General features: G+C 39.7%; 1 protein-coding gene and 2 long non-coding RNA genes across 3 annotated transcripts in view; 2 read left to right on the top strand and 1 right to left on the bottom strand.

Annotated features, from left to right (window-relative positions):
• LOC143121459 (protein furry homolog) overlaps nt 1–27,772 on the bottom strand; it is a 522,367-nt gene that overhangs the window by 234,052 nt on the left and 260,543 nt on the right. The gene's annotated exons all lie outside the window — the stretch shown is intronic.
• On the top strand, nt 18,647–19,249 carry LOC143121464 (uncharacterized). The gene is made up of 3 exons (XR_012986488.1): nt 18,647–18,674; nt 18,819–18,918; nt 19,022–19,249. It is a non-coding gene; the product is annotated as an uncharacterized LOC143121464 (long non-coding RNA).
• Nucleotides 19,466–20,455, top strand: LOC143121462 (uncharacterized). The gene is made up of 3 exons (XR_012986486.1): nt 19,466–19,580; nt 20,147–20,274; nt 20,368–20,455. It is a non-coding gene; the product is annotated as an uncharacterized LOC143121462 (long non-coding RNA).

The following is a 27,772-nucleotide window of genomic DNA, read 5'->3' as shown; positions in this document are numbered from 1 at the left end:
AACAGGCTCTTCGTAGACAGGCTCTGGTTGAGGCCACATACCCCTCGTCTCGTTTACTCATGTAAGTTGTAATCTCACCAGAAGTTGCTGTAGATCTGTAGAACATTTACCTCTGCGAACTTAACACTTACTGCCAGCTCTTCATGTGAGTAGAAGCACAACACCAGTTATCCAGACATAAAGGTTATCACCACGCGGTTTACATCACCTACCGTTATTACAAAAATATGTAAGCCAGTTAAGCAAATTGCCGTATTGATCAGTTAGAGATTAAGCGCCCAAACCTGTGACGTCACACAACTGTAGTTTGTTATCACCATGTTACGACAAAAACTCAAAACAATTCAACTGACCCTAAAAATAAGGTATGACTATTTGAAGCAATAGAGGTGACCCCAGTGCCTAACATATGGAAGGCATTCAATTAAGATCCCAATGTGCACCGAAATATATTTTTTCTAAAAAAAAAAAATCCCATCCCCTCCGCTAAACTCTAGGAACGCAACCACTAGATGGCGATGAGATTACTTTCCCTCCCTATACTATATGCAGAGACGGTTGATAAAGCCAGGTTCAGCATAGTGTATGCCACTGTCTGCTCACGTTGGTGACCGGACCAGGGCAAGCACACTTTCGCAGTTCCCGCCGGAAATGCAGTCTAGTTCAGTCTGTTCTCACTGGCTGCGCTCAAGAAGTTTACACGCCACTCTCCCTAGAACAAAGTTCTAATTATAAATATAGCCGCAAGCGGCAATGGCGGGCCCGAGCACCTGCGGGCCGCAACCCGTGACATGTCGGAATCCAACAAAGCACCGACGTGGTGCGTTTGTGAAATGGACATATTTGATGCGTGTGCTATTTGTTTTTGTATTTTATTTTCTGCCACATGTACTTGCTTGGCCAGGTGGGGGCGTAATGCAAGGCAGGCCCATTGGGTGTCATCATAATCATAATATATATTAACCTGAGAAATTTCAGACCATTCATTTTAAGCAAAGAACATTACACATGTGAATATCATCACAATAATGATATCCAAAATGTTTGTAAACTTTCAGATCAATCACTTAAGGCATTGCCCATTTCTGGCACATTTACTGCTTGACCAGGTGGTGGCGCTATGCCAGGCAGGCCCATTGGGTGTCTGGATATCATCTAATCATAATATGAATTAACCTGAAAAGTTTCAGACCATTTATTCAAAGCATAGAGCATTTCTGGCACATTTCCTGCTTGGCCAGAAGGCGGCGCTATGCTAGGCCTGTGAATTACGCATGTGAATATCATCACAATAATGATATCCAATATTTTATAAAGTTTCAGATCAATTACTTAAGGCATTGTCCATTTCTGGCACATTTCCTGCTTGGCCAGGTGGTGGCGCTATGCCAGGCAGGCCCATTAGGTGTCTGGATATCACCATAATCATGATATCTATTAACCTGAGAAATTTCAGACCATTCATTCAATGCACTGTGATTTATGACACATTTCCTGTTTATGTGGTGAAATATTAAAATCATATCAAATATATTACAACATTCCAAAATCCATTCACAATTCAACATCAGCGACATCTTGGCATAATGTTTGCCAAATTTCAAATGAATCTGACAAACCGTCTAGGAGGAGTATGTTCAAATTGATCATGTGAAATCAGCATAATTGCCATTCTTTCTGTTGCCAGTTGGTGGCGCTATGCCAAACATGCATTATGGGCATGTGAATATTATCATTAACATGGTCTTTAATGACCTGTGAAATTTAAAACATTTCAAGCCATGCATGGTGAATTATGACACATTTATTGTTTGTGTGGAACGGTATTAAAATTAACAATTTCGCCATTTTGTCAAATTACAACATATCAAAAAAAGGCTTCACAATTTAGAATCAGGAACATCTCGGCGTCATGTAAACCAACTTTGACATGAATCGGATCAACCGTCTAGGAGGAGTACGTTAAAATTAATCATGTCCACAACGCCCAAATTCTCAATTACCTCACTTCCTGTGGGCGTGGCTAATGGGATGTTAATACAAAAGTTGTTTGTTATTGGGAGTTACATACACCCACCAAATTTGGTGTGTGTATCTAAAACTATATGCCAACCACAAGTCACAGTGACATAAGGGGGCGCTAGCGAGTCTGTGGGCCATACCCGGGGCCAAGCTTTTTTACCTAGCTGCTTTGTGTGACACCTGATGTGTGTGTCAAATTTCAAGACTTTTCAACCATGTTAACCACCTCAAAATATATGTCAACCACGGGATCAGTCACCTAAGGGGGCGCTAGCGAGTCCCTGGGCCACGCCCGGGGTCAAGCTCTTGTACCTAACTGCGTTGCTTGACACCTGACGTGTGTGCCAAATTTCAAGAATTTTCGACCATGTTAACTACCTCAAAAACAGGAAAGCAAAAAAGTAGAATAACAATAATAAATAATAAATATAGCCGCAAGCGGCAATGGCGGGCCCGAGCACCTGCGGGCCGCAACCCATGACATGTCGGAATCCAACAAAGAACCGACGTGGTGCATTTGTGAAATGTACATATTTGATGCGTGTGCTATTTGTTTTTGTATTTTATTTTCTGCCACATTTACTCGCTTGGCCAGGTGGGGGCATAATGCAAGGCAGGCCCATTGGGTGTCATCATAATCATAGTATATATTAACCTGAGAAATTTCAGACCATTCATTTTAAGCAAAGAACATTTCTGATACACTTTTTGGTTGGCCAGATGGTGGCGCTATGTTAGGCATGCAAATTACACATGTGAATATCATCACAATAATGATATCCAATTTTTTTGTAAACTTTCAGATCAATCACTTAAGGCATTGTCCATTTTCTGGCACATTTCCTGCTTGACCAGGTGGTGGCGCTATGCCAGGCCGGCCCATTGGGTGTCTGGATATCATCATAATTATAATATCTATTAACATTAGAAGTTTCAGACCATTTATTCAAAGCATAGAGCATTTCTGGCACATTTCCTGCTTGGCCAGAAGGTGGCGCTATGCTAGGCCTGTGAATTACGCATGTGAATATCATCACAATAATGATATCTGATATGTTATAAAGTTTCAGATCAATCACTTAAGGCATTGTCCATTTCTGGCACATTTCCTGCTTGGCCAGGTGGTGGCGCTATGCCAGGCAGGCCCATTGTTGTGTCTGGATATCATCATAATCATGATATCTATTAACCTGAGAAGTTTCAGACCATTCATTCAATGCACTGTGATTTATGACACATTTCCTGTTTATGTGGTGAGATATTAAAATCATATCAAATATATTACAACATTCAAAAATCCATTCACAATTTAACATCAGCGACATCTTGGCATAATGTTTGCCAAATTTCAAATGAATCTGACAAACCGTCTAGGAGGAGTATGTTCAAATTGATCATGTGACATCAGTATAATTGTCATTCTTTCTGTTGCCAGTTGGTGGCGCTATGCCAAACATGCATTATGGGCATGTGAATATTATCATTAACATGGTCTTCAATGACCTGTGAAATTTAAACATTTCAAGCCATGCATGGTGAATTATGACACATTTATTGTTTATGTGGAAGGGTATTAAAATTAATAATTTCGCCATTTCGTCAAATTACAACATATAAAAAAAAACCTTCACAATTTATAATCAGGAACATCTCGGCATCATGTATACCAACTTTGACATGAATCGGATCAACCGTCTAGGAGGAGTACGTTAAAATTGATCATGTCCACAATGCACAAAATCTCAATTACCTCACTTCCTGTGGGCGTGGCTAATGGCATGTTAATACAAAAGTTGTTTGTTTTTGGGAGTTACATACACCTACCAAATTTGGTGTGTGTATCTAAAACTATATGCCAACCACAAGTCACTGTGACGTAAGGGGGCGCTATGGAGTTCCTGGGCAACGCCCGGTGCCAAGCTTTTATCCCTGTCTATTCACTGTACCACTTGATGTGTGTGCTAAATTTCATGCGTTTTCGACTATGTTAACCACCTCAAAATATTTGCCAACCACGAGATCAGTCACCTAAGGAGGCGCTAGCGAGTCCCTGGGCCACGCCCGGGGTCAAGCTCTTGTACCTAACTGCGATGCATGACACCTGACGTGTGTGCCAAATTTCAAGAGGTTTCGACCATGTTAACCACCTCAAAAACAGGAAAGCAAAAAAGTGAAATAACAATAATAATAATAAATATAGCCGCAAGCGGCAATGGCGGGCCCGAGCACCTGCGGGCCGCAACCCGTGACATGTCGGAATCCAACAAAGCACCGACGTGGTGCGTTTGTGAAATGTACATATTTATAGCGTGTGCTAGTTGTTTTTGTATTTTATTTTCTGCCACATTTACTCGCTTGGCCAGGTGGGGGCGTAATGCAAGGCAGGCCCATTGGGTGTCATCATAATCATAATATATATTAACCTGAGAAATTTCAGACCATTCATTTTAAGCAAAGAACATTTCTGATACACTTTTTGGTTGGCCAGATGGTGGCGCTATGTTAGGCATGAAAATTACACATGTGAATATCATCACAATAATGATATCCAAAATGTTTGTAAACTTTCAGATCAATCACTTAAGGCATTGTCCATTTCTGGCACATTTACTGCTTGACCAGGTGGTGGCACTATGCCAGGCAGGCCCATTGGGTGTCTGGATATCATCATAATCATAATATCTATTAACCTGAAAAGTTTCAGACCATTTATTCAAAGCCTAGAGCATTTCTGGCACATTTCCTGCTTGGCCAGAAGGTGGTGCTATGCTAGGCCTGTGAATTACACATGTGAATATCATCACAATAATGATATCCAATATTTTATAAAGTTTCAGATCAATCACTTAAGGCATTGTCCATTTCTGGCACATTTCCTGCTTGGCCAGGTGGTGGCGCTATGCCAGGCAGGCCCATTGGGTGTCTGGATATCATCATAATCATGATATCTATTAACCTGAGAAGTTTCAGACCATTCATTCAATGCACTGTGATTTATGACACATTTCCTGTTTATGTGGTGAGATATTAAAATCATATCAAATATATTACAACATTCAAAAATTCATTCACAATTTAACATCAGCGACATCTTGGCATAATGTTTGCCAAATTTCAAATTAATCTGACAAACCGTCTAGGAGGAGTATGTTCAAATTGATCATGTGACATCAGTATAATTGTCATTCTTTCTGTTGCCAGTTGGTGGCGCTATGCCAAACATGCATTATGGGCATGTGAATATTATCATTAACATGGTCTTCAATGACCTGTGAAATTTAAAACATTTCAAACCATGCATGGTGAATTATGACACATTTATTGTTTATGTGGAAAGGTATTAAAATTAATAATTTCGCCATTTCGTCAAATTACAACATATCAAAAAAAAACTTCACAATTTATAATCAGGAACATCTCGGCATCATGTATACCAACTTTGACATGAATCGGATCAACCGTCTAGGAGGAGTACGTTAAAATTGATCATGTCCACAACGCACAAAATCTCAATTACCTCACTTCCTGTGGGCGTGGCTAATGGCATGTTAATACAAAAGTTGGTTGTTTTTGGGAGTTACATACACCCACCAAATTTGGTGTGTGTATCTAAAACTATATGCCAACCACAAGTCACTGTGACGTAAGGGGGCGCTATGGAGTTCCTGGGCAACGCCCGGTGCCAAGCTTTTATCCCTGTCTATTCACTGTACCACTTGATGTGTGTGCTAAATTTCATGCGTTTTCGACCATGTTAACCACCTCAAAATATATGCCAACCACGGGATCAGTCACCTAAGGGGGCGCTAGCGAGTCTCTGGGCCACACCCGAGGTCAAGCTCTTGTACCTAACTGCGTTGCGTGACACCTGACGTGTGTGCCAAATTTCAAGAATTTTCGACCATGTTAACCACCTCAAAAACAGGAAAGCAAAAAAGTGGAATAACAATAATAATAATAATAATAATAATAATCCTTACAAAAACAATAGGGCCTTGCGCCCTTCGGTGCTCGGGCCCTAATAATAATAATAATAATAATCCTTACAAAACAATGCTCGGGCCCTAATAATAATAATCCTTACAAAAACAATAGGGCCTTGCGCCCTTTCGGTGCTCGGGCCCTAATAATAATAATCCTTACAAAAACAATAGGGCCTTGCGCCCTTTCGGTGCTCGGGCCCTAATAATAATAATCCTTACAAAAACAATAGGGCCTTGCGCCCTTCGGTGCTCGGGCCCTAATAATAATCCTTACAAAAACAATAGGGCCTTGCGCCCTTCGGTGCTCGGGCCCTAATGAAGTTAAATCAGCTATCTTGAGGTGTTATCAACTTTAGGCGATAAAAAAAGGCGATAATAAGAAAACTGACTGTCAGACGTATTTCGAGTTTGCATGGGAAAAGAAGATGCTTTTTGACCGCTGGTGTTCTGCTAAAGAGGTAGATATCAGTGTTGCGCGGGTTTGGTCACAAGCGGCCCGCGGTCGCCCGATATTTTAATCAACCCGACCGCAACTCGGACCGCGAATATTAATTAGGACAAAATTATACCCGACCCGCGATCCGACCCGCTTATTTACAAAATGTGTGCTTTTGGTTATAGGCTGCATGCAGTGTGACAGTAGGCCATTTCTGTAAAAACAAACTAATTTATTTACGAAACTTGATGCAGTAGAACTACACGCAGTAAGCATGCAGGACATAATGTTTGCGCAGGAGAAAGAATGAGAATAAGAGCGCAAGCACGCACGCAACGCACAAAGGATAAGAACACTAGGATAAGATTTGAAGGCCATGGACATACATCTTTCTTTCGAAAACAGAAATGGTGAGGCGAGGTAGGCAAGAGAGATACATTGCTGGTCAAAACGTTAGCGTAAGAACTGGTTTATAATGCTGAATGAAACACAAAGCTTTACTAAAGCACATCCACTGTTTAAAGTCACAAACACAACGAACTAAGGTAACTTTTATGCATGCGCGAACCTATACATACCGGTAGATATGGCTGTGTAGTCTGTGCCATAACATTTATTCCTGCAGGCTGCCCGTTTTGGCTGTCATACTTTTAAATGGCTTCGCAAGAAGTAGGCCTAGCCCATAACCATAGCCTATATCGCTTTTCCTGAAGGGGTGTCTTTATTATTTTAACTCGCGTCTTGCTTCTTTACTGTTGACTTTACTGTATTGATGCTTTACTGTATTGATGCTAGCTTTCTCGTGATATTTTAAGTAGGCCTATTTGTAGAAAATATATATTTAATTAATTTTAACTGACCCGCCCGCAAATGACCCGAATATCATTAAAATATTTTGTTTATGACTCATAACCGCGGGTGACCGCGGTCATCCGCGGGCGACCGCTTAATTTCGGGCAGACCGCGCAACACTGGTAGATATAACCTGCACAGCTCGCGGCGATCAACAGGGGCAGGAAAGTTGCAAATCGCAGAGACTTTTGCATCCGAAGGACGCACCTGACCCCCCTCCCACAACTCTGAGGTATGTGACCGTCGCTTTTCCAAACTCGCACTTAGGCAAGTTAATTGTGAGTTTGGCAGCGAAAAGACGGCGGAAAAACTCACAGATCTGGTTGAGATGTTCAGGCCACGAAGCGCTATAAAGAACCACATCCTAACAGGCTTTACAGCCTGTCAAACCAGACAAAACAGTGTTAACTAACCTCTGGAAACAGGCTGGAGCGTTATGCATTCCAAAGGCCATAACGCGCTAGGACAAAAATCATCAGGCACATCAAATGCAGATATTTCCATAGCCCTACTCGTAAGCGGAATTTGCCAATAACCCTTAAAGGAACACGCCACCCAAAATCAGTAGTAATATATGTTCTTACCTTAACTTTCACGAGTTGAGTCATACCTCTCCCGCGCCGGTAGGTGCACTCAAACGCTCTGTCGCGCGGCTCGAATGTGTTAGCATGTTGCTATGCTAGCGGGCTCTGCCGTGGCAGTAGAGAGAGGCACATAGCAGTATTCAAACACCTCCACGTTTTACCTACTTAAATACAGTTGCACGAGTAGTTGATGAAAAATGTTAGGGCACACAACATGAAACGTGACGATTTTCCAAGCGAATAAACAGGAGAACTACAATGTGTGGCGCAATAGCACTTGAGAGTACTTCGACCTAGCGTGGTAATATTATTAACACCTAATTGTAGATCCTATCCACCACAGAGTTTAGAATCCATGCTGGATCGACCCTCAGCCTCTCCCTCCCCTCTGAGCGAGAGAGGCACACACACTAGAGATGCGCTGATGGGCTATTATTTCAACCATATCTGCATAGCAAAACTTATCATCCATCAGCCATCCATCAGCACCAAAGTTTGTTGACCAATTTTCAAAACTGCACCCACCCACCATCCGCTGGTTGTTTTAATGTAGGCCTAGGCTATATGGGTGATGCAGCGCTGCTGACGTGAGGCTAGAAAGCCCTTGCCTGTTCTAGAAAAGACTGATCTAATGCAGCAAATATATTAAAAGGCAAAAGTCGTACATTGGCTAGGCCTATCCCCAGAATATCAGCAGCAAACTCGCGCAAAACAGTCTCCAAATAAAACGCACATCGGCCTGTTGCCTATTCTGCCAGCTTGTGACAATATATCGTCCAAAATGCTTGATTGCATTGCATTCTCCACATTTTTAGCTAAATTTTCATGTACCACATCAGCATTTTTGTTCAGTGAATCTTTTGTAAATTGCTTTACAATTACCGTCGGGCCCTTGTCAGCAGACTTCGGCTTGCCTCTTGCCATATTCACTCCTTGTCTTCCGATGTCATTTCTGAGTCATCTACAGATGTTCACCTCCCTAAATAGAACCAACTTCAACCTGTGTTATATCCTAGATGAGACTGCCTGGGTTATTTTGTTTAGATATTAGCCTAGCCTATATATAAAACACATAATTGTAGGGAGAACTGGTACAATTGTAACAGCGGTACAAATGTAACAGTGTTTTATTCTCAAGATATGGTGTAGCTACGGAAACGTAAACAGACACATATCATGTAATTATGTATAATCTTACAGCCATCCAAATATGAATGGTCTACTATAAATACGACCAGAGATATTAAGCAAAAATGTGCAAAATTCAAGCATCGCGATTTTTTATTTATTTTTAACCGCAACTGTTTGTTTAAGTTTGCTTTGTGAAATTTGAGCGTGTGGACTTCAATCACATGTCATTCATATCTTCAGTCCCTCTGTTTCAAGTTAACATGAGTCCCATTTGATATAGTCACAGCACATGCAATTAAATGAAAATAAAAACATGACCTGTGCTGGTCAGTTGTAACACCAGTCTCACCTGCAAAATGAACTGATTTTATCGCGCATTCTATTGCGAGTTATGGATTATGATTTGTGTGCCGCCATCACCCAATTAAAGTTAACACAGCAACTTGAAATATCACTGTTGGACCAAATGCTTCAGACATGTAAGAAATAAGCAGTTTATCAACTATATTTACTGGTTTTATCAAGTGGATATGGCCAAAATAAGCATATTTAAAGGTTATTGTGAGCTAGCACCGTAATATGGTCTGCAATGGCTAATCAATAATGCAATAAATTAGCTTTAACAGTCATACATTTGGACTTTTTTTCTTGATTTTATATGAAAACAGATGCTCTTTGTTTAACCCAGCACTGTTTTGTGTTAAAATATGTTATAGGATTCACGATTTTAGCACTGTTACATTCATGACGCTACTGTTACAACTGTACCGCACTTTTTTATGGCTGTTAAGTTAAATTATTGACAAACTATAACATCTTTTTTAAATTCTGTTTCAACTTTCATGGAGTAGACATGTACGACTCTGTTCTGGTCAAATTTCACAACTCTCAAGTCTATCGTCTTTGTGTAAATCGAGTTTGAATTGGAAAAATAAAAAAGTGTTACAATTGTGCCGGTTCTCCCCTACCATTCAGGGAATAGGCATTTAAAAGAGAGACAGAGAGTGATATGACTAAGAAATGACATCGGGCGATGACAGTGCGAGATGTTCAGAACGTAAGAGCTAAAACTTCTACAAACTCACTAACATCCACAGCGGAAAAAGAAGGTAAGAAAAATAGTCGGAAAACTTAGATGTGTAAGGCAAGCAAGCAAGATTGGCGGTTGTTACTAAAAATGTGAACATGCACGTTGCATTGTTGTGCGGTGGACTTTCAGAATGAATGGAGTCGGAGTTTCTTTAATATCGAGGCGTCATATTTGTCCGATGGCCTGCTATAAAATGAATTGCGATGTCTGTCTGAAAAAGACGCGCTCGTGCAGTCAAAATGAATGGGAGTCTTCAGAACAGGCTTGTCAGTCAACCTGACATAACAGTGTGTAAAGTAGCCTATAATGTGAATGACTTGTTATTTTATCAAGGATTTCTTTCTTTTTGCAAAAAATAAAGTACAATAGGAATTAATTAGTAGGCCAGGAGCATGCTGAAATTATGTGGCAAATTGCGTTTTTTTATTACAGTGATAAAATTGTAAAAGGACGTGACCGAAGCTCAGGCAAGGCCTATAGGCCCGACGGTAATTGTAAAGCAATTTACAAAAGATTCACTGAACAAAAATGCTGATGTGGTACATGAAAATTTAGCTAAAAATGTGGAGAATGCAATGCAATCAAGCATTTTGGACGATATATTGTCACAAGCTGGCAGAATAGGCAACAGGCCGGATGTGCGTTTTATTTGGAGACTGTTTTGCGCGACAGAGACTGAGTTTGCTGCTGATATTCTGGGGATAGGCCTAGCCAATGTACGACTTTTGCCTTTTAATATATTTGCTGCATTAGATCAGTCTTTCTAGAACAGGCAAGGGCTTTCTAGCCTCACGTCAGCAGCGCTGCATCACCCATATAGCCTACATTAAAACAACCAGCAGATGGTGGGCGGGTGCAGTTTTGAAAATTGGTCAACAAACTTTGGTGCTGATGGATGGCTGATGGATGATAAGTTTTGCTATGCAGTTATGGTTGAAATAATAGCCCATCAGCGCATCTCTAGTGTGTGTGCCTCTCTCGCTCAGAGGGGAGGGAGAGGCTGAGGGTCGATCCAGCATGGATTCTAAACTCTGTGGTAGATAGGATCTACAATTAGGTGTTAATAATATTACCTCGCTAGGTCGAAGTACTCCCAAGTGCTATTGCGCCACACATTGTAGTTCTCCTGTTTATTCGCTTGGAAAATCGTTTCATGTTGTGTGCCCTAACATTTTTCATCAACTACTCGTGCAACAGTATTTAAGTAGGTAAAACGTGGAGGTCTTTGAATACTGCTATGTGCCTCTCTCTACGGCCACGGCAGAGCCCGCTAGCATAGCAACATGCTAACACATTCGCGCCGCGCGACAGAGCGTTTGAGTGCACCTACCGACGCGGGAGAGGTACGACTCAACTCGTTAAAGTTACGGTAAGAACATATATCACTACTGATTTTGGGTGGCGTGTTCCTTTAAGCAAGTCAAACTTACTGACAGATACAGCAGATCCAACGCGCACAATGCAGTCATCAAACGAAGGACGAAGACCCCATTATGTTACAGCCAGCCAGGCTAGATGCAACACAAAGGGGCTCAAGTCCAGGGGTATTTATTAACAAAAATATTAATACATAATTAGGAATTTTAACGACAACTAGAAAACGCAATTCCAGGGAATTACCAGTGCATGAAAATGCAAAACATATGGTGTGAAAAATATTGTTAAAACAGATGATACTAATTGGCAACGAACATGATGAGGTTTAATATAGTTGGAATGACTGAACTAGGTAGATGAGGTTTAATATAGTTGGAATGACTGAACAGTTAAATAGGTGGATAGTTTAAAAGGTTTAATATAGTTGGAATGACTGAACTAGGTAGATTAGGTTTAATATAGTTGGAATGACTGAACAGTTAAATAGGTGGATAGTTTAAAAGGTTTAATTATTTGCTAGGTAGATGAGGTTTAATGTAGTTGGAATGACTGAACTAGGTACTGTAGATGAGGTTTAATATAGTTGGAATGACTGAACAGTTAAATAGGTGGATAGTTTAAAAGGTTAAATCATTTGCTAGGTAGATGATGTTTAATATAGTTGGAATGACTGAACTAGGTAGATGAGCTTTAATATAGTTGGAATGACTGAACAGTTAAATAGGTGGATGGTTTAAAAGGTTGAATTATTTGCTAGGTAGATGAGGTTTAATATAGTTGGAATGACTGAACTAGGTAGATGAGGTTTAATATAGTTGGAATGACTGAACAGTTAAATAGGTGGATAGTTTAAAAGGTTAAACTATTTGCTAGATAGATGAGGTTTAATATAATTGGAATGACTGAACAGTTAAATAGGTGGATAGTTTAAAAGGTTCAATTATTTGCGAGGTAGGCCTAGATGAGGTTTAATGTAGTTGGAATGACTGAACAGTTAAATAGGTGGATAGTTTAAAAGGTTTAATTATTGGCTAGGTAGATGAGGTTTAATGTAGTTGGAATGACTGAACTAGGTAGATGATGTTTAATAAAGTTGGAATGACTGAACTAGGTAGATGAGGTTTAATATAGTTGGAATGACTGAACAGTTAAATAGGTGGATAGTTTAAATGGTTAAATGATTTGCTAGGTAAATGAGGTTTAATATAGTTGGAATGACTGAACAGTTAAATAGGTGGATAGTTTAAATATATTTAAATTATGTTGTGGACAGACAGTTGAACAAGATGTGTAGTCTTATTAAGAGAATGAGACTGTATGCTTAAAGCCTGAGAAACTGACAGTTGATGCAGGTGGCCGGAACACCTGGCCTAGGATTCTAATTGCTTAAGTGCTCTATTATGATGTCATCAGCCCATGTTAAGTCTATGGGGAAATTTTGAATAGTTATAGTGGATGGAATCCACTATCTTGAAATCAAAGATTCTAGAACAGAGCAAGATAGATTACTGGCAGGAGAATACGTTGGATATATTGAAGTCAAAGAGTATAGAAGTAACAAGAGGCGAAACTCTGTTGCAGTTTTGACAACAATCGCTAGTTGGCGCTGCTGTCGCGCTTTCGCCATTTTGGACTGATCATGCCACTATGGCCGTTGACTACAATCAGAACATGCCAACGTAAACCAGCAAGATTGGTCACTATATTGTGCTCAATTTCGAACCACTAGTTCACTTTTAAATACTACAGGTCATATGTATAAGAAAAAAAAATATTTGAATATCACACCGCTCAAATTAAACGGCAATAATATTAGCCTATGTAGGGCTACATACAATACATGGGCTACCTACAGATCATGTCCATTCACTGGGCAGATCTACAACAAGTTTGACAGAAAGACTTTACAATGGATTTTTAATCTACAACATAACAGAAAGTTTACTTTCCATCACTGTTTCCTCCGAACTGTAAGTCTACTTGAAAATACAGTAGGCCTATGTTTAAACTGGAAACAAAATAGATGGCCATCACTTAGCTCAAGCTACGTTAGCCAGCCTGTCAACTGAAATGACTAGAGAGGAAGCTAACTAACTAGCATACATGGCGATCAGCAAGCGGCAAAACGATAATTCAATAATTTCACGACGAGGGACATACAGTTGGATGAAAAGGTAAATAGGCTAATCTTACATAGCCTACCAACTTAATTTCTCTTAGAAATCGATCCATTTTCTTAACTGTTGGCTACTTTACAATCAGTGCCCCTGCTCAGCTTCATAAATCAAAGCACCAATTACCACCCCTTTCGTTCGAAAATTCTAAAACAACGATGTTTTTTAATACCTCAAAATAACATTTGATAAATGAACCTTACATTTTTCAGTAGCCATGGGTGTGTAGATTTAAACCAAATCTGGTTTGGTTCTTACCGGGGCTTTTACTGCCTGAAATATTTTAGTGCTGGGCTGGTGGGTGCCTATTTTCCATCTGTCAAATTTGTTGGAAGCTAAATTATTATGAATAAATGTATAGCCTTACTCATCATATTTTGCATTTCTCAACACGATTTATGACAGTTGGGGAATTCAGGGTATAAGAAAAGGTTAGATATATTTTTTTTTATACTGTAAGAAACTTTTAAATCTGGACCGATATCATTAAGTTATATGACAGTTGTGTTGCGTTCAGTCCAAGATGGCGGAGCTGCAGCTCGGTTATGGGTGTGTTTGTTGCAATGGGACGTTCTATTGAGTTTCGCCTCTTGTTACTTCTATCAGAGCCCGTCTACGGAGAGCCTTGCCACTCCGTATTAAGTCCCATTGTACCGAATTTTGGTTGCAGTTCCACCAGATTTCCACTGGGGGCGATCGCCATGAGTGCAAAATAAATGGGAGTCAATGGAGCTAGACGGCTAAATTTGTCTCTTTCACCTGATTGTCGTTGACAAATCTCAGATTTGATTGTAGTTTGTATAACTTCAACATGGGTTATAGGTCAAAAGTTGAATGAACGAGTACTTATGTCCTTTTGATTTCTTACAGTTTGGGTCGTTGTTGCCCATAACACGCTAGCATTGTGCTAATGAGTGACGTCATTGACACGTTTGAAAGGCTTTTTACAACAATTAAGTGACTTTAAAAAATATAATACTCCACCAAGTGTGTTTTCTTTGCCTCCCCTTTCGAATACAATATTCAAATTACTTGAAAAAAAATTATATCCCGAGAAAAGTGGATTTTGAGGGGTACAGCTCCATAGACCTCCATGCATTCTGCACTCGTGGACGAGTGCCCTCATGTGGAACCACAGAAGGAACTGCAACCAGTTCAGAAACCGGAAGTTTTCCGAGAGTGGCAGTTCTCCCCTTATTAGACATTCTCTGCTTCTATACTCTTTGTTGAAGTACGTTCTATGACTGTATGGGCGCCATTTTGGTAAGCTCAGGTGTAGTCATAGACGCTGGCTACCGTGGGAATCCTATGGCGCTGCTCCTAACATGTTAACAATATTTATTCTGTAAAGCTGTATGTTGAAATTACGTGAAACCCAATAGACCACACCATGTCTAGACCAGTTAAATATATTGTATAAAGACAATGTAGAATTATTTCCGAGGGTAGGCTAGACTCTGTCCATCATCCACCAAAGTTCAATAGGCCAGTGTTGGGGGTAACGTGTTACTGTAATTTCGTTACTTTATTGGGAAACGAAGTAGTCTAAAGGTAACACATTACAATTTAAATTTCAGTAATTCGTTATAGTTACTGAATAACTGTAACGTCCATTCCTGCATTAGGCTCATGGGCGTAGATTTAGGGTGGGACGCTCATGACTAGTCCTAACCAATATTTTAAGATGACAAAATTGACCCCACCAATATTTTAGCGAACTCATTTGTGCTGCTGATCATTCCGACAGCCAGCACGACAGTACAAGAAACGTCGTCGTTTGATTGGCTGAAAAACCGATGGGGAGGGGGAAGGGTTATCTGACACGCATGCTGCACACACATTGCTTTATTCTTGCACTGGTAGTCAAGCGAGCGGGTGTGTCAACGACAACGGTAAGTTACCAGGGCTGTCTGTCAATACATAGGCCTACCCCATAAAAGGCCAGAGTGAAACATTTTGATATTCCCTTTTCCCTTCAGCATACATACAAACCCATTTTTGTGGTGTGTAGATCAGCTATGCCACCCAAGAAGAAGAAAGGGGACATACGAAGCTTTTTCATAAAGCAGAGTGTAAGTAAGCAAAATAACTAGCCACACAAGTTAGCAGTGGTAGTGACCAGGCTTTCAAATTATGCAGATTCTATTATGTGGAAAAATAGTATTAACTGGTGATAGCACATCATATACAATATGGTAGGAGGGTTAAACTCGCTAGCCAAAGGATAGGCTACAAAATGAATGAACCACTTTGTATGCAGGAAAGACAGCATCAAACCACTACAGATGGATGGCAGGTTGAGGAAACAGCATCAGGGCTTCAGGTTCTAATTATTAGCCTATGTCAAATTGTCAATTCAGTTGGAGTCAGCAGCATTGCTGTACAATATAATGAGATGGAGTAGATTCACTTCTGTATTGTGATATTCTGTATTGCCAACAGTCTAAAATAACAAAGGAAATCGCCATTAAGGCACTGGTATCTTACAGCAAAAGAATTCCAATTACAGTTAAGCAAATACAAATATAATTTAGAGTCGCATAAATTCATAGACATATTCAATCCTAAACTATGGTGCATTTCTGTACTCAGTAACATAAATAAAATACTATATATTATATATATATGACTATATAATCTGGGCAAATTTAAGATATGCTTACACAGTAAATTCACCAGTGTCAAATATGCAGTGTAAAAGTAAATTTACTCTTTCCGAGCAATTACAACAACACATAGTGTAAGATGCTTTACAGTGTCAGTGAAAAATCACGTAGTTGAAAGACGTAGTGTCAGAAGTGCTCTGGAGAGCTCCGCCTACTTTTTTTCTCAGTTTTCAAATGAAGCAGAAGTTTTCCAGCGCCATTTTTTCCACCTGCAAGGATTTCGGTAAGTGTCTCCTAATCACATATTAAACGAAAAATTCACGTTATTTGAATAGAAGTCGCATGATATAATGACGTTGCATTAATGTTAATCTTATACTCCGGCTTTGTCTTTGGTCTTAAAATAACAGATTTTGAAGTGCTTAACGTTAACGTTTCCAATGCGACTTGATGGCTAACATTTGTTGAGGTGCAACAGTCCACCACAGGAAAATTATCTAGAAGAGCTAATGTAAGATTATATTTGTTATGTTACATCACATGTAACGACAAGTTAATGCAGCCTAATTTAATACTCCTTCAATAAATCCCCCATGTTGTAATGTAATGTTGTAATATGAGGCAAGCAAGCTAGTTGCTAACTAGACAGAACTAGCATTAACGGTAGAGATAACGTGTAACGTTAGAGGGGTGATCAGATCCTGTTTGTTAACATTCATGGTTTAGCAAAGGCTGCACATGAAGGGAGTTAGTTAAAATAGCAAACGTTAGCTGTATTTTAAACTAAAAGCTCGGGCTGTCACGTAAGTTTAATGTTGAAGTAGTTTGACATTAGGCAAACTACGTCTTATTAGACCAAGCCAGTCGAGGTAATCATAACCTTGTGATCCTACATTATGGAGGGATGGTGATTTTGAAAATAGCAACGCCTGCATGTGTGGGCAGTAGACTATAAATTAGCAGCTAGCTAAATTAATGTTAGTTTAAATAGCGACACGTGTGCTACCGTCTAACGTTAGCACAATATGGTTCAACACGTGCTGACAACTCGCATGTATTCGGCTTATTGATCGTTTATTGTCAATTTCTGTAACGTTTTAGACAGCTTTATAAGTTGGTAGCATTAAAGTTAAGTCAATTGAGCAAAGTAACCCCTCCTACTTAAAATATCTATGCTTGAATTGATTTACCACATACAAATTGCCTTTGCTACTGAGTTCTGTGCATGCATGAGCACATAGTTTAACATGTTTAATGTATGCGAACTTGTATGGACTAACCTTAATGCTGTTTTCTGCAGGAAGGATGCTACTTAAAGCAAAACTTGGAGGTGTCCAGAAGTTTGTAAGAATAACAGAGCTTGATCTTACAGTGTTTCTGAGTGCAGGTAAGAAATGTGAACCGGTAGTTAGTGTTCATTAGCTCATTGGATTAATCTGTCTGCTAACACAAGCTTTTGTGCTCATTTCTTAGCATTTGCTAAATTTGGTGTCCCACCTGTAATGGAAGGTGTGAAGGTTTTTGACAGTTCTGGGACCGAAGTGGATGAGGATGTTTTTGAGGATATAGTAAATGATCCCTCAACTGGGGTGCTAACCATCAAATATGATACAGGTTTGTTTCAGATAAAATGGCTATCTGTATTTAAATGGAAATACTTGTGTAGTGTAATGCAGTGTTTGCGTTGTTCATGAGATGAATGTATAAGGGAAATGTTTCCCCCCTTTTTTTTGTTCAATTTTTGACAGAGTCTGTCTCCAGTGTGGCTTCTGAGTATTCCCAACCATCATCCCTTAATTCATCCCTTAATTCGGACTCACAGGAGACGGTCATCATTTCAGATAGCCCTTCCAGAAAACGCCAGAGGCTGGATGCAGAAGCTAAGCAAGTAAGGGTTGACACACAGATATCACTGCTTGCTTGTGAAGTATCTGAATCTTTTCTTGTATCAGTTAATTTTGACATAAAACAGTGTTTCATATAACATCATAAACATATTGTTGAAGTCATATTGCTTTATTTCCTGCAGTTATATTATTTTTGAATTGCAATGGATATATCCCTAACAAGTTGAATTGTTTTGCATTGTGTTTGAAGTTGGTAGAATCCATTCTTTCTAAGAAACCTGGTGGAGAACGTATAGTAAATGAATACAACCGAACCAAGTCCTTGACGGAAACCAGAAGGAAAATGGTGAACATGCTGGCAGCTGATATGACAGAGAGGAATGGGTAATTTGCTAAATGTTTTTAGTTAGCTCTTGTGTTGTCATTGTAGCTTCAGTTCAGATTGATATCTAACAAATTCTTTCCTTCATTGTTGTAGTACATCACCACCCAGACAGGTGAAAGAAAAGTATGCCAGAGGAATTGTGACCGTATTCCCGTACTTCGGTGATCCATTCTCTAAGAATGGCTATGTAAGTTACATTCAGTTGGTTGTGGTAAATGCTCAACATTGAATGAAACAGTTACATGTTTTAAATTCAGTGTGTTAACCATTTTCCACTTTCAAAACCTACTAATGAGGAAATATGATTTATGGTATCCTTTTATCCTTCAAGGAGCACTATTATGATGGTGAGAGTGGCACTGGATACCTTGCTTGGAGGATTAAAACGATTCAGAGAGGCACTGCTAAAGACAGACGAGCATCTTTTGGAGGTAACTTTAAAAAGATAATATTGTAGAAATGTAATGACCAAACCTGTTGGACAATCACACATGTTATAGAAATTATATGTGTACACTTTCCCTAATTGCGTAGATTCAGCAGAAGGACCATCAGGTAAAGACATTTCTGGAGGACCAACTGTCAGACGAGAGCCCCAATACATACCGGAGACTAGCCTGAGTGAAGATCAGTGCAAGGAAGCAATCTCGCTGATGAAACACTTGACGGATGAGGACACCGTGATGAAAAAAATGAAGTTGACGTTTGCCTATCGCCACAACTTGGTCCTCAACCCCCAGCAGTCAAACAACTTACTGTCAGATTTCCCACATTTCAAAGACGTCAAAGGCTTGGTAATTATCTTGGCACAATATAAAATATTTTTGAGCAGTAGACTAGTATTGAAACTAGAATAACCTGCTGCTATTAACTTCTAAATACTTCTGAAATTGTCCCAAAATCCAGATTGAACAGGATTTTGTTCTGATGTTTGGAGAGGATGTATCAGGCAAGCTTCTGGAGAGGTGGCCAACCACATTTAAGAAAAAGATCATCAAAGAGTGCAGAAAGCTTCCGTCCATCAGTGAAGTTGAAGAACTCCTGCTGGCCGCTGATCCTCTTGAGGATGGCACTGAAGTGGATTTTGACTCTGGTAAGTTTCTTTTAAGGTGCTGTTGAATGGTAGCCTGGAAAATCCAGACCCTGGTAATCTAGAAAGATTAAGGGTCTGGCCACGAACAATGTAATGGCCCAACTTGAGGGGCGGCACCAAGCATGCATTTGAAAATCTCACTGCATGCAATTGGATAACACTAGACCAATGTTTACTCTGAATGATTTCGGACTTTGACGCAATTGGATAACACTAGACCAATGTTTACTGACCTCCAACGATGCAGTGCTGTCGTCATCAGTTTAGCTCGCCTCTGGCCAGCATATATCAGATACGCCGATTTGATTGGTTCCCCGGGATGCAAGGGGTAAAAGTAACATGCATCATTGCTCATCGCCAGAGTGTCTCGCAGAGGCAATTCCATTGTGCTCTCGCGAGAATTCTGGATTTCCAGGGTAGTTGTACGGCACAATAAATATTAATAGTACACACTCACAGTTATATTGCACAATCCCTCTTAGATGTCAATAGATGCATAGATGTTAATATTGCACCTTCCCCTAGAACTCTTAATTCACCTTAATTGAAACCTGTGCTATTTACAGGTTGGGACAGTGATCTGGCATCAATTTTACTGCTGCTACATCTAATTCCACCGACGGCGCAGGGTCGGAAGAGACCAGGGAAAGTGGCGGCCTCCCAAGCAGAAAAACATCTTGTTGTTTTCAAGAAGGTGTGTATACATTATTATTCATGACAAGAGGTTTATGATATTATTACAGACATAATATTCTAATTGCCACTCCATGTGTATTTGTCTTCTCAGAGTGGAACAAGTGTCCAAGAACATCTCGATGCCATCAGGACCAGCACTCAGCCCTATCTCCTGGCGGTCGGACCGAAGAAGAGTGAGCTCCACCAATTCGTCATAGTCCTCGACCAGAACGCCATACCATGCAGGTCCACCTCGTCCCTCGGTGCCTTCGATGAACTCTTCAAGGCACATTTTGTCTTTGGTACTTTGTACAACTCGATGCTGCACAACATGTTTGTTTTTATTCAGACTACAGTGTACAACATAGATGTTGGCAAAGTCAAAGAGAGTCCTCGTGTAGCTGAAATTAGGGCAAGACTGCTTCGATAGGGCAAGACTGCTTCGATAGAACTGAGTGCTGGTTGTGAATACTTCTTGTCTACTTCTTGTTCTATTTCTTCATAATGAAGTGGTTTTGTTTGTGATGCTGGCTTGGATGGTTCAAATATGCTTGTTAGGTGTTTATTTACTTGTTAGTGGTTATTTTTTGGAGAGGAAAACCTTTGTCTGAGGTGTGTTCTTCAGACTGGATGCATTGTTTGATACATTTTCTGGTTTTAGTAAACATTTAAACACCAAACACACAGACAGTATTGAGCAGCAAGTTGACACTGATGTCCGTATAAACAGTTATGCAAAGGCAGTGACGACTAATGTAGATGAGTCGTGTATTAGGAGATCTTCAGTAATGATAGAGGTGAAAGTTGCTGATCTTGAAAGTGGTCAAGAGATTGCTTCCAAATTTGGAAGGGGTGTGTGGATGTGTGCATGCGTTCGTGCATGTGCCTGCCTGTGTGTGAGTGTGCGTGCATGCATTCATTCATGCGTGTCTTTTTGTGCCTGCATGTGTGTATTTGTGTGTGTGTGTGTGTCTTTATCTTTATGTGTGTGTGTGTGTGTCTATGTGTTTGTGTGTGCGTGTTTGTCTTTATGTGTGTGTGCGTGCGTGTGTGCGTGTTTATGTGTTTGTGTGTCTGTGTGTGTGTGTGTGCGCGCATGCATGTGTGTATGTTTCTATGTGTGCGTGCGTGTGCTTCCGAATTTGGAACTTCTTTGTCAACCAGTGTTTTCATGGTACAGAATACTGTCCTGACTCAGTATTGCGTAACATTTGAGATGCTGTTTTTTTTTGTTTGTAAAATTGCTGTGTGATGTGTTACTTTGTGGACAACTGATGTAAATAATTTGTTTTGATCAACATTACCATGCATTCAAGGCTGCATCCAGAAAGAGTTTAAAAAAGAGTGACTTTTTATGTGATTATATGTTGAGAAGTCAGTTTAAAATAAAGCTGTAAATGTATTATGTGATTGTCATTTTTATCTATTTCATGTTATGTTTGTAACTTCGATTGTTTGGATAAATGTGTCTTTTAGTTAAAGGTGCTCTAAACGATGCTGGATAACGTCACTTCTGTTGACGTTCAAAGAAAACAGAAAGCTAGTTCGCTAATTCCTCCCCCTCCATCCCGTGCAATTGAAACTCCTAAACACGCATCTCGTTGGTGATTTGCTGTAACAGTTTGTTATGTTTTTTTATGGGCTAGGTTTGCCCAGGTTGTTTTGGTGCCGCGGCTGTCCACAGAGATGGCGTTTACAGTGTACAGTGTATTCAGGACACAGGCAGCTAGCGGATGGTGAGGTGATGTTTGCTGTAAGTGACAAAATGTTTTAGCCTAAAAAACGTGTGGCATCCCTTAAAGCACCTTTAAACACCACAGAGACCTATTTTAACAAATAGTGGTGATTTTCATTGACAGTGTTAAATGCACAACAATGCAGTGTTATTGAACATATAAATTAAACTCATATTAGAGCTGGTTTGACATTATAACAGAGTAAATTATCTTAAGAATTAAATTTACTCTCCATAGAGTTATTTAACATGTAGTGTTGACTTTAAATAACACTATATAGTGTACACCAGTGTTAATTCTTAACTCTAGTTATAGTAAATAATCAACACTCTTAAGAATTAAAGTTACTCTCCATAGAGTTATTTAACATGTAGTGTTGACTTTAAGTAACACTATATAGTGTACACCAGTGTTAATTCTTAACTCTCTTTAGAGTACATTTTACTCTACTCTAATATTTTAACACTTGAGTTTAACACCAGTTTGGAGTAGGACCAAATACACTCTGAAATAGTGTTAAATTCAACTCTCTAGGTGTTAATTTGACACAGCTAAATTTACTGTGTAGCTGAGATCTGTTATCTGAGAAACAAAATTGGCATCTAGTGGTCAAACATTTATTTACGTTTAAACAATTGTTTTCGTCTGCACATATTTCTCTCCAGTCGGAGATGCTAGTTTAACTTTAGAGTACTATAAATAATGAAAGAGGCTATTGTCTATTGACAGTCTGACTCTTGTCAGTAAAAGTTAACTTTTCAGCGGGGGGGATTGGATGTCCCCACCAAAGCTGAGACCAAACCTACGCCCTTGATTAGGCTTACTTACAATATCTGTCTAGCCTATTGACTTATTGTTTCCATGATTGCTTATTTAAAATATTTAAAATATGGATTAGGCTACATTATTTCATAGAGATGTGCGTAGTGTAGAGCACCCATTCTTTCCCTGCACCTCTCTCCCTCAAGCGGGTTCAGCCCGCATCTCCCCTATACGGAAATCAAAACGGTGGCTTGTGCAAGAACTTCATGCAGACTACAACTGGCGCGGTGTAGCCTACACAACTTTGTTCAAAATTGATGCATTCAAGTTGACTTTGCAAAAGTTAGAATGCCTATTTATCACAACGTTGTCAGTCGCGTTGTCAATCGCAAACGTATTCAAACGACTAGGGAATTAACTGTAGCTTAATTTGTGGAGGTCGAAGAGAAAGCACCTGTTTGACATAGGCTACGCGTAGCCACGGGCTGGCCTACTTGTCAGTCTTGCCCGTCCGATTAGAGGGCTTTCCTTCGTATACGCTCATCAAAGACGCGCAAGTCAGCACTGCGCTGAGAGCTCAATAAATCAGTCAAATCGCGGCCACAGCCCCGTTTATTTGTCAGGTGTGATGAAATGCGTTCATACTTTTTATGTCATAAACGTTGCATGCCTATAGAAAGGTTTTGTGGTAGGATTGTCCAATGGTCAAGCTGTGCGGCTTCAATTTGTGTTTTAATTTATGCGACGCACCGATGCTGGGTTCATCAGCTTTGCGCAAGTTTAAAACGTTTAGCCGACTGCGCAATTTCTCATTTTCGTTCTATAAGTTCCACTTTTCATGTCATGAATGTAACATGCCTATGATAAGGCTTTGCAGTTGTACAATATGGTCAATCTATTGTCTCAATTGTGTTTCATGTGACGCGCGCACCGATGCTGGGTTCATGCAATTGGCCAGCCTAGAACAGGAACATTTTGGAGAGGGAATGAGAGAATGACGCACGCAAGAAACACTTTTTAATTAAACGTAGCCTAATTTACAAAGCCATTTACAAAGACATGTTTTAATTTGGCTCCAGTCTGTATAGGCTAATGATTTTTGAAAACGAACTTCTGTGGTCATATGCATTTCACATAGGCCCAGACAGCACACATACATCTGCCCGATGTCGGTTTCAGATCAGCATGGAATCCTCCCATATAATAATGTCGCAGGGGTATCGGCCTGAAGTCGCTTCCATGTATGTTGGCTTTTGATCGTTCCTACTACCCAACGCAGATCCCGCTCTATCTGTTCTTTTTTTGCGTGTGTAGCAAGCAGCCAGGCACGTCAGATCAGCCTCCTGGAGCAGCAATTTTCAGGTTGGTAAATTCACTCATGTAAATTGTCAGAAAATAGGCATTGTGTCAATTGTATGACTGTTTATATATTTGCCTGCTAGGCTAAGCCATAACTTGGTGTACATTACTTTATAAAGAGCTGTTTTGGGGTAATTACAACTTTGTTGTGAACTAATTCACGTTAGCAGTTAGTTGAGCTAACACTGGAAACTAGAAAATGCAATTCCAGGGAATTACCATTGCATGTAAATGCAAAAAAGTTGCTGTGTATAACATTATATTACTTACAGTATGATCTTCAGTCTTACAGTATTGTTGAAAACCATTTGGTTAAGACTAGATGTTAGCTTAGAGTATATGACAGCCAGTAAAAATAAATGGTCAATTCAATATTGATCAACATTCTTTGTTTTAATACAGCAGAATGATACTCAGAATACACTAATGAACACTTACCAATGTAAGCTTGAAGTAAAAATCACAATTGTGTATATATATACAGTATATATACACACAGAACTTGATAATGCCAATCATATTATCCTAAAACAGATTTATTTATCAGTGGTAACTCTGAACTGGCAGCAACAGCTAGAGGCCTCAGTTAATGGTATTAGGTCAAATTGATGGTGATATATACTGTGCACTGAAGAATAAAAGAGTCAGCCCTTCAGATGATCAGTTTTAGACAGAACTTAGGTTAGAATCTTATTTTTCACACAGCACAGCTCAGGTCTAAAAAGAGAGGTCTAACAGCACAGCTATGTTTCACAGATGTTACAGCACAGGAATGATTCAAAGGTATTGGTTGACAAATATGATTCACAGGTATAGATGTTCCATATAGTTAGTGAGTATAGTCCTCACACAACAATATAGTTCTCAGAATGTCTCAGTGTAGATCTCAGATAAGTCTCAGTATGGTTAAATGGTATGTGCACAGATATGGTTACATGTTTGTAAGAATATATGTTAGTAGGTATGTTGCTAGCAACATTGTCAGAGATGTATGGTTGACAGGTGTGCACAGACAGTCACACACGTAATGTCATACATGGTCATCACCACTGGTCTGGTCTGGAACCTAAAAGACAAAAGCAAACAAGTTTAACAGTTATGCCAAAACAATACAAGGAATGTCTGCAATTGTCCTAATAGTAGCCTATTCATGGCTTTCATAAGGTCCCTTTCCACAGGAGTATAATCAAGCACCAAATGCATTCATAAGGTGCTTGATTGTATACACCAGTGGAAAGGGACCTAATGAAACCCATCAACTTTACTTAGGCTACGTAAGAATCAGGAGCATAGAATGAAAACGTAGCCATGGCCTATTTGATACACAAACAAGCGGTGAACAACGTTACAAATTTGGTAAAAATAAAAACAGGAGCATATTTGTTAGCTTTAACTAAAATGTGAACGGTGGAAGATATAACGTTATGACCATCAACAATGAGTCACGTTATTCATGCCCTTCATGACACCCATGATGGGTTTCATCAGGTTCCTTCACACAGTATAATCAAGCACCAGTCTGTATTCATAATCTATTCTAGGTGCTTGATTCTATACATCCGTGTAAAGTGACCTGATGTCGAATAAAATCAGAGCCATAGTAGGCCTATCTGTAGGCCTACTTCTCTGGTTTACGTTAACGTTCTAGTTAAAACGCTGCTGGTTAGTAGGCCTAATGAACAAATGTAACGTTAGTGCAGGCCTACGTTTGATTGTCGTTATCTATCGAAACCTACAGCTAACCGGTCAATGTAAAGTTGACGACATATTAACGTTGATTAACAGTGGGTTTCCTTACATAATCAACGTAGCAAGGTGCTAACGTCAAATAATTAACTAATGTTAAAACGTTACCTAACGTTATAACGTTAGTGAAGTTTATTTGTTTCATACGCTAACGTTACATCATGTTTGACGACATAATGACTCAAATACCAAAAACCGGAACACTTACCTTGTCTGTAATTAGAGAAATGTGCCTCTGAATGAGTTTCACGAGCAAATAAACCATGGCACAGCAGGCCAAGACGTTCAGCAGATTCACAGCTCCTGGTATAGCTCTGCTCAGCTGTTGATTGCTTTCAGCTGGAGATCACGTCATAATGCTAAAAGTTGCCGCCACGGCGGTCAATGTTAACTCTATGAGAATTTCTTGCTCTTTTATCATAAATATCTCAAAAAGTATAAAGTTCACAAATGTAAAAAGACATTGTACAATTGTCCGTTACAAGACCTTTGTAGGAGTGTTTGAATGACGTCAAACGGTTCAGTGGTTTTAGAGCCTTTGAACGTCAAATTTGGTCGGAAGCAGAATAATAATTATAAGAAGAACAGCGATAATAGACCATTGCATTTACATGCAATGCAAATATGTTAAACCAGCTAGCGGCTATGGCGAAATGTTAACACTACAGCATCCATGATTACTGGTACAAGGACAGCAATATGCTTGGGTGTAAGAATAGCAAGTTATTATTTGACCGTGAGACTTAACCCAGGAAAGGCTGTCGTTTTTGTATGGAGAGGAGTGGGAGCTAGTCTATTAGCTGTAGTCACTTCCAGAGTTCGTGTTTTGGCCGGCGTTAGCGCGCTAGCCAAGTAACGGCATAGCTCGCCTCTGCTTGATTGAAATATCAGCTGAGGTAATGCTAATGGGTTTGAAATCTATTTCTCTGAGCTCGGTAGTGGTTCTCTGCATCTATGAAAATTCATTAACAGCAGTCGGTAAGGGTAGACTTTAAAGATGAAAGTAGTTGCGGTGAATTAATTGTTGTTTTTGTCTCTTGCAGGAGAAGAACCTGATTTTTGGGGGAACATTTTCTGCATTTTTTTCATCATTCAGACTTTTTTAAACATTCAATAAAATGAATTGAAAATATTTCTGGCATCTTTCTTGTGTCTTAGATCTAATCATTTATAGCCTAGTGTAAAATGTGCAATCTCAAGTTCCGACCTAAATAAATAAAGGTCGTATGGGCATAGCTTTGATGAGTCGTTGAAACATTGGCTCATTGTCGTTTTCGATGATTTACCGACATCACGGCGATGTCTTGCCAATGAGCAAACGATGAGTCGTTGAAACATTGGCTCATTGTCGTTTTCGATGATTTGCCGACATCCCGGCGATGTCTTGCCAATGAGCAAACGCTTCCTATGCGATGTCTTCTAGACTGTAACGGCATGCATCGGCCCGACATAGGTAAGATTTATGTGTGCCGTCTGGGGGCATGCAGGACCATTTGGGAGTTTTTGACTGCATGGAAACGATAATAATTAGTATCAAGCACGGTTGTGTTTAGCCTAGGCCAACTATTTGCATTTATTTAAGTTACATCAGACGCTTGAATGAAATCTTGACCTTATTAGTGATTGATAATAATAGCCTAGGCCTATCCGCTGTGTTTAAGCAGGCCGTGAACAAAGTGTTAAGTATAGCCTACAGGTAGAAAAAAGAACAATGGTGATAATATAACGTTAGCTAAGTTAGTTTGCCTGCTAGCTAGCTTATCAGTAGGCTATACAGTCTCTCAATGGGAATTTATGTGATCTATTTACCAGTGCAATAGCTACTTCTGTCTAAATAATAGGCCTATTTACCTCTCCTTATTCAGTGTAAACTTGGAAAAAGAAAAATCAGGCCTTTCACACTGTCAGTTCTTG

The sequence above is a fragment of the Alosa pseudoharengus genome, unplaced genomic scaffold (assembly GCF_046254945.1).
Source record: "Alosa pseudoharengus isolate Yale_2024_CS ecotype anadromous, Long Island Sound unplaced genomic scaffold, YU_APseudo_1.1 YU_APseudo_1.1_scf_13, whole genome shotgun sequence".
NCBI lineage: Eukaryota > Metazoa > Chordata > Actinopteri > Clupeiformes > Clupeidae > Alosa > Alosa pseudoharengus.
This window is presented reverse-complemented; position numbering and strand designations above follow the sequence as displayed.